The 12,282-nt window shown below is 38.1% G+C and overlaps 1 protein-coding gene across 5 annotated transcripts in view; it reads right to left on the bottom strand.

Annotated features, from left to right (window-relative positions):
- Positions 1-12,282, bottom strand: part of PALS1 (protein associated with LIN7 1, MAGUK p55 family member) — a 57,231-nt gene that overhangs the window by 38,670 nt on the left and 6,279 nt on the right. Inside the window, exon 2 of one of the 5 annotated variants that reach the window (XM_075426899.1) lies at positions 1,475-1,593. The exons of the other annotated variants lie outside the window; for them this stretch is intronic. The gene's annotated coding sequence lies outside the window, so the exon portion shown is untranslated. The remainder of the gene's footprint in view (positions 1-1,474; positions 1,594-12,282) is intronic. 5 annotated transcript variants of the gene reach the window in all.

Consider the following 12,282-nt stretch of genomic DNA (forward strand, 5'->3'; position numbering starts at 1 on the left):
CAGAGAAGCATTAGGCTCAAGTGAATCTGTGTACATGAAATCTGCTGGAATGTTTCTCACTCCTGAGAAGCTGAAGACAAGTAGCAAAATCAGAACTCAGAATCTTGCAGGCTGAAAAAACTGTTCAGAGTTTACAAAGTTTCTCTATACTGTGTCAGTTATGTTACTTAGTATTTGCAGAACATTTCAGCAATTTCTTCAGGGAAATCACATAACTCCTATGTTTGTGCACAGCTAACTCCCCAGCTGCTAGCACAGAACAAAGCTGACTGTGCTTTCAAGTGTGCCCTACTTTTGGATCCTTCCAAACAGAGATCCCATAGTTCATGAATCTATGACAAGAACCAGAAAACAAACTGACTGTCATTGTGATTCCTTGGACTGTTCAGCTGGGCTAGTTTGCTGCTCCCAAAAACTGCAGTCTCATAACTCTCTTGACTGCTCCTTACACTCTCCACGTTTGGGTTGTACAGCCAGTACCTCCTCTGATAAGCTTTGAAGCTTGTCAAAACTCTGTGAGTCACCTTAATTCAACAAGGCTGTAGAATGTTACAAAGTATTTTAGTTTGGTTTTGGTTAAAGGGGCATGCTAGAACAGCTCACAATGATCTGAAAGCTGACAACACTGGCACAAGGGGAAGGAGCAAGAGGTTGAGACCAGTGAGGTAAAGAGATGAGGACAGAAACAAGTAGAAACTCCCCCCACCAGCAGCAGAGAACCAGTTCCAGTGGAACCTCATCTCCTGGAACCATATTCTTTGAATTCATCCATTTCCTCTGCCAAAAAAAAAAAAATCTCAGAGCTACTGATTTTTAAAGAGCTTTTCATCCTAAAAACCCAAAGCAAAACTCACAAAAAAAAGTCACCATAAAAAAGTGCAACCACATGCCTACAACTACTTGCATCTCTTCCTGATGATGTAAACAGGACAGTTAAAGAACCTACTGGTTTCTCTTCAAAGGCATAACTTGAGACACTACGGGTGCAAAGGATCACAAAACTTCCATTTATCTTCAAGCATATTTGCCCCCAAACAAAAGTCGTAAACTGAACACCCATGTCTTGAAAGCATTACTGAAGGTCTCACCGGGAAGTCTGAACATCTCTGCACATTCATTACTTGCAGATACTCAAGTAGTATTCTCAACCTAATATCTTTGTGTAAATAGTATAAACATAGAAGATGAGAATCCACAACTCTGAAACAACAGTGCCTTTTTTTGTTTTTTTAACAGTAGAGAGCAATAACAGAGATGAAATTTAATTTTGCAAGTGCTTGCAGCGTAAGACATAAAACAGTACACCTACTGGTCAAACACTAATGGAAAATAAAAAGTACTACTACCTCAGGCATGCACACACCTATACAATGGAATTCACATATGGGTAATCACTTGGAAATGGATGAAAAATCACAAATCACCCTTATTTCAAACCTTCCCAATATTTACCATAAAGATCTGTTAAACTTACAGGAACAATGGCAATCATGACTGAAGAACTCACGCTGATTCCTTGGTCACACTATAAGGCAAGACCGCTGAACAAACTTACACCATCTAGTAACTTCAAACACTGGTTATGAGGAACACCTGTAGAAAAATACTTTATTGTAAAGTATTACCAAAAATTTCACTACAGGATGCGAAAATCAAATGCTTTGTAAGTACATTATTAGACTTCATAATAAAAATGCATAATGAAGCTTCACAATGGCTGTAACATGTAACATTAGAGACCTTCTGGAACTTATAAAAACAGTCTTTCTCTCCTACCAAACATAAGTGGACTCTTGGGCCTAATGTTAGTAATCAGTTACACAAATTAAGATAAAAGCCTGACAGGAACATACTGACTTTTGCAAATTGAATTCAAGAACATAAGCACTGTGGCTGCAGAGCTCTTTCACAGTACAACTCTTTCTAAATCAAAGAAAGTACATTCAGTTTCTGAAACCTTGTTAAAGCAGATGTTCTTTTTATTAAGAAAACATTAGAAAACTGTGATAAACTCACAGGAACGTAAAACACTTTTCTATGCCAAGAGAGGCAAACTTATTTCGTATGTAGTAGTTCAATAATTCTGTCCAGAAAACCACGTCATCACTTGAGCTGTTGAACTAAGATATTAAACATTACTATACAACTCAGGGAAAAAACACTGGTAAGCTAAGTGATCTAAGTCCCTCCACAGAACTCTCGAATCATGCCAAGGAACAAAGATTCAACACCTAGGAAGGCGGAACTCAGCAGAAACCTCTCTGCCTAAGGTCATGGAGTGAATCTTCTAGTGCAATCAACTTCCAACACAGCATTTGAACTTGAGGAAGTATTTCCGCTCAAGCTGAAGGTGACTCTGCAACAGTAGTGTTAAAAAAATCTGTTTAAAAACAACCTTTTCCTTCTTCGGTAGCATCTTTAAAGCCTTCTTCACTACTCTAATTTGAGAGTTGAAAACTCAATACTGATTTTTTGCTTCTTATACAAAAAATTTCTCAACCATCTTGAATATTCTGTATCTGTGAAATGGATAAACAGTCAAAGGTACATTAATCTATACTTTACACTTGCTTGTATTGACGAGTACAGAATTGCTCTTTCAAAAAAAAAAAAAAACCAACCCAAAAACCCCAACATAAATTTTACCCTGTCATTAGAACTTTCTGAAGTGTCTGACAACTAAAATTAGTTCCACAAACTTTTATTACCTACTACTACCCCCTACAATAAAGAAAATGGGAATCACAATCCAGGAACAGCCAGCCAGTCTTCCTAGTTTTCTGTCCCACTCCACCTTTCATGCGTATTTTTTACTGTTGTAAAACCTGAAACAAGTTTCTCAATAGAAAACAGGCAAGATATTTGGCTATCACTTCTATCTGGTATGACTGTGCATAAAAATTAAGTTAAACCAAAACCTAATGCACGCAAGATGATGAAACTTCTCTACAACAGATAAAGTTTTCCTCCTGGTGCTGATGTCAGATCTCAGCAATTCAGGTATTCTGTAATGGGAAATGGCAAGAGATGAAGAACACCTTCAACTGATGAATGCAGGGTATCTTTGCATTTCATCACTCAGTGAAGTAAATTGTACAGGTATTAGGCAAAAGGACACTGAACATTAAGAATACATGCAAAAAAGCTATTGAGCAATACTTAGAAGAACCAATTACACACCCAACCCCTTAAATACCTAAAGATTAAGTTTGTACAAGTTCTACATACCAGTGATGCAAATGTGTTTATATGCATTATACCAATATAGTCGACAAATCTTTTTAAAGAAAACATCACAAAACTTCATTGTCCCAATATTTAGAGTTCTGTCACCAGGTACATCTGAATCAGAAAGGACGAACACAGTGTCCCAAAATAATCCTGATGACATAAACGTTAAGCAGTGCCATTTATAGCCACTTTAGGTAGCAGTGTCTTCACTAATCGTCATTTAGCTTCTTCCAGAAGAACCACAGTATTGACTCCTTTGGAACAAACTTCTTAAAAGTTTGAGCTTCATAAGAAAACACAGATGCCATCCAACTGAAGATAAACTGCTACTAAATTCAAAACCCTAGAGCCACGTTTCCCATAATTAAGCTTATCTAAGAACGTAAGCTGCATATTTGGCAGTTCTACTTTGGGTTAAAGACTAAAGTCTTCAGCAAATTAGCCTTTAACAAGTTTTACTACGCTAATCCTTTGAATAGAAAGAACCATAACACTCTGGGCATAAGGTACTTTTTAAAATTCATATTTACATAACTAAAAACATGAACTTTTGTAAATCCTTCTGCAAAATGATGATCCTGGATGCTGCCCTCTCACACAGAGACCACAGAGACAGGTGTTTTCCTCTAGAGGTGGAGACAAATCAGTGATCTAACACCAATCTTAGGTACAAGACTGCACTGGTAACACTCTACAACACTGAAGCATTCTGGAAAACAGTGTTACAATTATGAAGTTACATCAGGCAAAACTGATTACTAAATGGTGCCAGAAATACTGGCATTCACCATCAATGATGCAGTCAGGACAGCTCGAAATATTCTCAGCACTTTTGCTCCAAAACTCGCAGCCTTGCCCTATTGCAAAGCCAGGTGTCAAGACTTCAATTGCTGCTCCACAGACCACCACCAGAAGTTGTGTAGAGTATGAACGCTAGCGAGGATGGATCTTGTTTTTCCCTGAGAAAAGCCAGAGAAGAGAATGAAAATGCAGGGGAGGAAAGAGGGGAGAGTCTAGAACTAAATGATATGGAGAGAAGCTCATAATTGGAGAAACCAGAGTAATTTTTCATTCAAGCAATAATCAAAAGAATAGCTCCAAATTCCCTGCTTGTATAAAAAGCAGAATCCAGTGTCAAAGGGCAAGGCTATAATGACAGAACAGACAGCAAGAGCACTAAGTGGATATGGGGCTCAGTGCCAGTATCAGCACTTCTATACGCTGCTTGGGAAGCTGCCACTGTCTTTACACAAAGTTTTTCAGATCAAAGAGGTCAGCCAAACAGCAACAATAAAGACTGAAAGCTGTGGTCCACTGGAAGACACAAACTCTGTTTCCTCTGTAAGACAGGGGGATGGAAAGAAAGAGTATTTTCTCCGATTCAGGTATAAGAAATTAGATAAAAATTAAACTGAAAAGGTCATGTATGTAGAAATCATAACAATCCAGTCTGGCGCACCTACCCTGTAAGCAACAGGAAAAAGCAGCAAATTTTGCAGAGAAAACGCCGCATATCACTGTGAAACACCACAGCTGTAACAACAGCCCAACACTCTCACATCTTCACTGCAGTCATGCTAAGAAACAGGTTTACAGAAAGGGTTTCAGTCGAGAAACTCCACCCGGACCCTAACCACACACATCTCTAGTGTCTGACAGGCAGCAAGAACTCCACTTATGGTATGTCCATGCTTCGTCACTGCAAAGCTTGAACATACTTGGTCCTTCTCTTGCCTAGCAATTTGAGGACACTTGACCAGCTGAATGAGAAAACTAGTTTTCCTAACCATACTTTTTCAAATTTCACAGCAGCAAATTCTCACAATGCACTGGAGCAGCACAGCTGAAAAACTTCAGGATGTAACAATACCCACCACCCACGCCGCAGCATGCACATATACCCACGTTTCAGCACAATCTCGAGTTACAGCCTCTACTTCTTCCTACCAGTTTTCCCGCTTCAGCTTAGGACATGATTACGCAAAATGGAGACAGCCTTCACCTTATTTCAAACCCCTGTCCTCACTTATTTTACACTGGCTTTGGCATCACTAGAGCTCTCCATGAGCCAGCTTACTGGAATAAAATGGCATAACACAAACCCAGGGGAAAGATATCTCCCATTCTCAGCAGCAAAAAGGCTCTAATGTAAGATCATCTGTGCATAAAACAGTGGTCTCTCTTCATCACCGCAACGATTGCAATTTTTTATGAGCTACAGATTTTTAAAAGCTAAATTAGTTACCAACCCTTGCTGGATATAGAGGAGCCAGTTTATATGTGAAAAATCAGACAAAATGTGAACAAGAAAATTCCATGTGCTCATGTGTTTAAGTGAAGGAAGAAATAAAATCCAAAACCACTTCAGAACAGTGCTGCAGGAACAGAGAAGGACTCAAAGGTAACCGACAGAAATTGAGAGACATGCTTACCCTGCATGTCAGATAAAAATCAGGATGGCGGTGAATGCTATCTGCTTTCTCAATTTCAGAAGAAATTTACAAATCTGCCTTTATGACTAGGATTAGGATTTTTGGGTCCCACTTACAAATGAGAGCTTTTGGGCTCTGGCAAAAGTGAGAATTATAGAACTGATCAGAATGCAATCCAATACTGTCACCCAATGCAAATGAGACTACGATTTAAGCAGTATTGTAGTGATGTCTACCCGAAATGTTGCAGACTACTTAAAATTATCTGTTAGTAGGCATTTTTTCAAATGTCTTAGACCATATTATGAGGAAAATACTTGATTCTTTCTTCTAAAAATGAAACTAGACTAGTCTCTATTAAAATAAAACAATCAACATAATTTATAGAAGTCAGGGAGCTTCAGTTTTCTCATATGCACAGAAAACAATGCATACCTTCACCCAGCGTAGGTTTTGCTCATTTTCTTAAAAGAAACAGAAGAGTAAAGATCAGTAGTGTGACAGACACACACCAAGGTTTACACTTGAAAGTAAGGAAACACACAAAAGAATGGACAGATAAGGAACAGCCCACAGAAGTTAAATCACGAATTTTTAAATAAAAGAACAGGCCATTCAACAAAAGTTAAAGCAAAAAACTGGTTTGCTTACAAAACGTAGTCATTACTTCAAGATTTTACTAAGGACTGTGCATAAAAGGATCCAAATAGCTGTGTAAACTGAAAAAGACATCCAAATACAAGCATATAATTCTGCTCAAACCATCACACAGCTATAAGCAGCTGAACAGTACCGTTGGACAGTGCTGCTGGCCCACGTCATTCCCCAGCTCAAGGGGAGGGGTGTCAGGAACTCAGATTGTCTCAATTTCTTTTTTCAATCCGTAATTTTTTTTCACCACAGGACTGGGTGAGTGAGTGTAATCAGGAGGCTTGACATGACCACAGGTCAATTAAAATGACTTTTCTAGCACAATTTTCAAAGTACCACTCACTATAATGGCTGAAAAAAATAATTTTAAATCTGCAATAAAAATATTTTAGTGAACACTCCCAGTGAGCAGCAAGAGACTGGGAAACTGCATAATGGCAAAGCCCACAGATACGAATTTAGAGAACAAGACAGACACACACACCCCCCCATTCAAAAAGAAAAAAAAAAAAAAAAATCAAGTGACACTGAAGGTCTTGGGTCTGGCACAACTGGCAGTGGCCTGAAATGAACAAACCATGCTGAATTTAATTTCTGTCTGTGCTACGCTAATGAGGCTCTCCAAGTTCCTGATGACTTAGTAGCTCAGATACCTGCGTTTTAATCACAAGTAAAGAGAACAGGGGCCTCTGGCAACAGAGTGCTACCTCTCTGACACTCCAGCACAGCCCGCAGTATGGTTCTGCAGGGTCCTGGCCAAGTGGCAGGCTGCTGTCTGGGCACCAGCCTTAAATTCTTTTACTCACTAGAACATGCAACTCTTGTTCCTACAGATAACACAGTCTAATTATGAAGCCATTTAATATGGTCTCAGGCAAAGCTGAGTAGACTGAAAATACTATTAATACAGAATTTTAACTGAGAACTGAAATGTCAAATTCTATGGCAGTAAAATCAGTTTTGGAAATATTTAAATTTTGTTATAGTAAGAAAGTTCAAAAAGTAAAAGCAGATGCTGCAGTCCTGTATTTTCTATTTGTCAGATGTAGAAAAGCAAGTCTTTGTGCTTTAGAGTTCATCTAAGCCTAGAAATGAAGAGGGTAGCAGAGATATGATGCAATGTTAGTTTTCTAAAAAGCCCAACAGGTTAGCCCGACTTCTAACCCAGCAGGTACACTATGAACAGCACTGGTACCTTACTGGAAAGCAGCTCCTCTGATGATTGCACTAATGCATCACAGATAGAGGTTTTTTTATTAGCAACTCTGCACATTACTTTCTTTTCCATCACCCGTCTGAGCACTTGTTACGTGCACTCTGTGTGATGCTAGGAAACAAACTAGGTTCCAAGATCATGCTTTCTAATTTTGCAGAGTGAGAACATCAGCTCTTGCCCTAAGGAAGCATTTAAAAATGAGATTTTTTCAGTAGGGGAGAAAATCCACAAACCAACCTAAAAACCAGAGACTTCTTGAACAAGCCAAGAACACTACAGCAACTTTACCATTTTGTTTGGAACCTGAGCATATAAAAGAGCAGCCACTTTTTCAAGTAATGTTAGAAGAAAACTGACCTCCTGAACAAGAGCTGCAACACTGTTCACATGCCAATTACTCGGAGCAATCAACTGACAAGTCTGGTCACTGGGTTTAATCTTTAGTGCCAAATCAACCAACTGTGTTAGTGAAGTAAATCAAAGCAGGTATGTTTGATTTTCTGTGTGTTTTGATGGAGTTTCTGAATTTCATCATTACTTTTTACTACCAGCTACTTAGGAAACAGAAACAAATTTTGAGACGTAGATTACCAATTGTCCATTATTTCTGTTTTGTCACTTCAGATCGAATTATTACAACGCAGTTTAGGTCAGGTTATATCTTAAATTCATTTGAAAATAATCAATGCAGCAGCCATTAGTGCTTGTCAGTAGAAACAACAGATTAATCACCTAGGAACCCCAATGCTTACAATAATGCACTCAATTTTCCAAGTCAAGTCTACAATCTTTGCTTTGAATCTGCAGAAATTTACAACTTTTGATTTCAAAGTAACCATTTTATCCTTCTGACATATCTGTTTACCAGAGACACGCTGTTCAATAAAATGGTTTTATTCCACTCAATTTGAAGAAAGCATTGGAGAAAAGTTGTAGTTCTCTCGTCCCCAGAGACTGCAAATCATCTCAGCTACACAGGCAGATACTTTTGTTCCAGCACTACCAAGGCTACAACGCCTGCAATAACAAAATTTATTTTTTCAAAGCAGAAATAATAGAGCAAAACTAGGAAGATTTGGGCATCCCACAGTTTGCGAAGTTTTAGGTACCCCACAGATGGTCAGACTTCACCCACCACTTCCAGGAGTTTTGGAACTTGAACCAAAAACTTCACATGCCCTTTTTCTGGTTGACCAGTCGGTTGGATGATCCTTCTCTATCTGGGATGTATTTTCAACCTCAAGCCAGCTGACATTTTATATTAGAGAAAAAAACTATTTACTCAGATTTATCTAGAGAAGCACATCCAACAGAATCAGTATTCATAACCTTTTTGTTCTTGATTAATTCTGCATTTATGAAAAGAGATATAACTATTTCTAGATATGTAGTCAATATTCACAGATTAAAAATATGCTGAGTTCCAGAAAAAAAATCACCTAACAAATTAAGTATTGAAATCAGAATCTGTTACTTGAGGTCAGTAAGATTTATGAATATCTTTGCATTCCACTAACTCAAATTATTCTAAGAACGCACCTATATTCTTTCAAGATCAGTTCCAGAATTCTGAATACAAACAAGGGGTATTTATTAGAGAATTTTAAGCTTTAACAAGCTAAACCCATAAACATACTTCTAATGTTTCCTTATTCCTCTGAACTTCAAGCACCCATTCAGATAGCTCCCATGCATAATATTTAAGTCTGAGTAATTGGTCCTACCAGTTTTTTTACCAATGTCTCTACTTTTGGTTCTGCACACCCTGTGATTGTGTATGTTGAATTGATGCAGTGCATTTCTGGATGGTTCTACACTGCAAGTCTGGAAACCAAAGCCAGTGCAAATTTTACCTGCTAAATAAAAGTTTTCAGAAATATACCTGTAAGAATATACTAATATAATGGTATATGAATCCTTGATACCTACAACGGTGTAATGGTCAGCAATACTATGCTTGACTGTTTATGGGTTTCTCAAATTATGAGTCAGAAGTTAGACACAGGATTTGTTGCAAATACGGCAAATTATTTCTCATTGTGTTTTGGTTTTTTTTTTTTCAAATAAAGAAGAAAATAAGACTGCATAAGAGGCTGAGGGGAAGGGACAGCAAGCTTAAATTAAAGATGTTGGTAGACAAGCTCTAGCAAATCTTATTGTAGCAGATTAAGTTGTTATCCTCAGCTGAAGACTGCTCCTGTCAGAAGTCACTGATCCCAAACGCAGAGCTGGCAGAAGGGAACATGTGCTGACACCTCAGCCACCTCAGTGCTAAGACTAGCATCTCAGTTTGAGTCAGATATTACACTACAAACTGAAATGACTGAGGAACAAGCACTGCTGCCAGTTCTGCAAACAATGAACTACAGCAGAGGAGCTGAGCAAGGAAAAGTAAAAACCAGACATCACCAAATCTGACAAGATCTCACAGAGCTATAGTTGCAATCCATATTTCTTCTGAAGTAGCCAGAATCACGCGTCACTTGTCACAAATCCATCCAAGAATAAAAAACACTCTTGCCAAAAAGTGTCAGAACTACAGCATGAAGTATTAAACAATTAGTAATTAAGTTTAACAGGCACTGACTAGTCATGTTCTGTACCTTAAAGGCTGAACACTCAAATTCAAATTAGCTTTAAGAAATCAACAACTGAGGTTTTGCACGGAATTTTAATTATTACATGAAGTCCCAACTACAGAAGTTATAAGGAGCACTAACACACGTAATACCAAAAGAACAGCATTAAGTATGGTTCTAAGATTTGACAAGAGCATGCACTTAAGAGTGAACACAAACCCGCCTATGTTTACTACTCAGCCACTCAGGTATGCAGCTGCATTCATTAAATATTTGTATAGAAAAGACTTTTAAAATATTGACAGAAGGAGAAACATATTAAGTTCTCACCAACAGAAGTCAGAAACTGGCTTAGGGGTCAACGTATATACAAATTCAAGTTTGCAACTCAAGTTGTTAAACTTAAAAAAAACATACCTGAAAATATTTAATACTTTACTACTTTAGAAGTAGCATTTCAGATTTTATACAACCTATTAAGTAAAATTCTTGAAATTTGTACTGTGCAGTTATCACCCAAGCACTTTTTATTAGGAGTAAACACATATAACACTTTACTCCATATAAGGTTTATAAACTAAGAACCACACTCAAGGCTTCAAAAACAGCTTGTACATAATAAGCAGACCTAACTGTTCACTTCTGCAGGGTGTCCCCTCCCACCCACCTTTAACTGAAGTTTTTAGCTTCTCAAATTCGTTTGCTTTTCCAAACAAGTACAGAATACAAATTGCAAGTTCAGCATCATGCAGTTGCATTTATAAAAGGGCACCCAGCTTTGCACACTGTCCACTGATCAGAACCAAGCCATCAACACAGAATCCCAAATGAGACTAAACATGGTATTTTTGTAGAGAGGAGTTCACAGTTAACGTACTATGTTATATTATTTTGTTAATCCCTTGTCGAGATTTTTCCAGCTCTTCAGTTCCCATTTTTCTAAAAACTAACGAACCAACCTCCAAAAACAACAGCTTGTTACATGCTTGTAGCCCAGTGCACCACAGTACCCGGTTGAGATAATTTACCACATTTTTATAAAACAAATTTCAGTAAGTTGTAAAACATGGTTTCTGGCTGTTTAGGAGAACAACACAGAAAAGTCTCACTCAGTCAGACCAATGGTCTGTCGGACCCAGAACTCTCCATCTGACAGTGACAACCAGAGATGTTGTTTAGGGATAACTTGTTCAATTGTTAAAGGATATCAGATGATACATCCCTTACCATTCAGTTATGAACCATTAAATACATCTGTCAATGCTGTCTGTATAATTCCTTTTTCGAACATGCTGACACTGGTTGCCTCCACAAACTCCTATGGCAATAAAAGCGAGTAGTTCACCACCCAGTACGTGAAGTACCAGCTGCTTTTATCTGTTTCAAACCTACCCTTTTAATCAACCACATTCTGTATGTGTAAGATCCACAGCCTCCATGGCTTTTTTCCTAAAATTTCCATCACATCCCCTTCCAACTGAAGAGTTCCAGTCTTCCTAGTCTATTCTTGTAAGGCTCCATTCCTTAACTGTTTTTATTGCCCTTTTCTAGTTTTTTTAGTTCTGCTACGTACTTCCTTTAAATGTAGAGGCCTGACTTGCCCACAACAGTGGAGACCGCAGGGTTTTGCATAGCTGCAATATGATGTCTTCTGTCACCTTAATGCCTTTCTTAATACATGTAGCATTTCGTTAGTTTTCTGGCTGCCGCTCACACTACAGAAAGCATAGCAAACTGATATTATGCTTAAAGATAACTTTCTTGACAGTTCTACAGAAACTAGGAGTCTGGTACAGTTTTATTCTGCATTGCACTTCATTTTTATATCTCCTTACTTGAAAATTGGCAAAATCTTAGAGAAAGTAATGACCTACAAAATCCATCAAAATAACCAGTCTTGAATAGCTTTTTGCTTGTTCTGTTACCTTAGAGCAATCCTCAGGATTTTTTTCTTTTGGGAGGAACGACAAGTGACATTTACTTTTTGGATTCCTAGCTTTCTTTGGGATACACTTGCAGTTCTTAATCTTTACATCTCGCTTGATGAGCCAATGAAGAAAGAAGAAATTTAAGCAGGCTAAAAGGTAGAAAAGTGTCTACCCAACCGCAGAATCTTCAGATTGCCACTTTCCTCCTCTTTTCACTGAAGCCATGTAACTTGCCTCTTCAGAGT

The sequence above is a fragment of the Opisthocomus hoazin genome, chromosome 7 (genome assembly GCF_030867145.1).
Source record: "Opisthocomus hoazin isolate bOpiHoa1 chromosome 7, bOpiHoa1.hap1, whole genome shotgun sequence".
In the NCBI taxonomy this organism is placed as follows: domain Eukaryota; kingdom Metazoa; phylum Chordata; class Aves; order Opisthocomiformes; family Opisthocomidae; genus Opisthocomus; species Opisthocomus hoazin.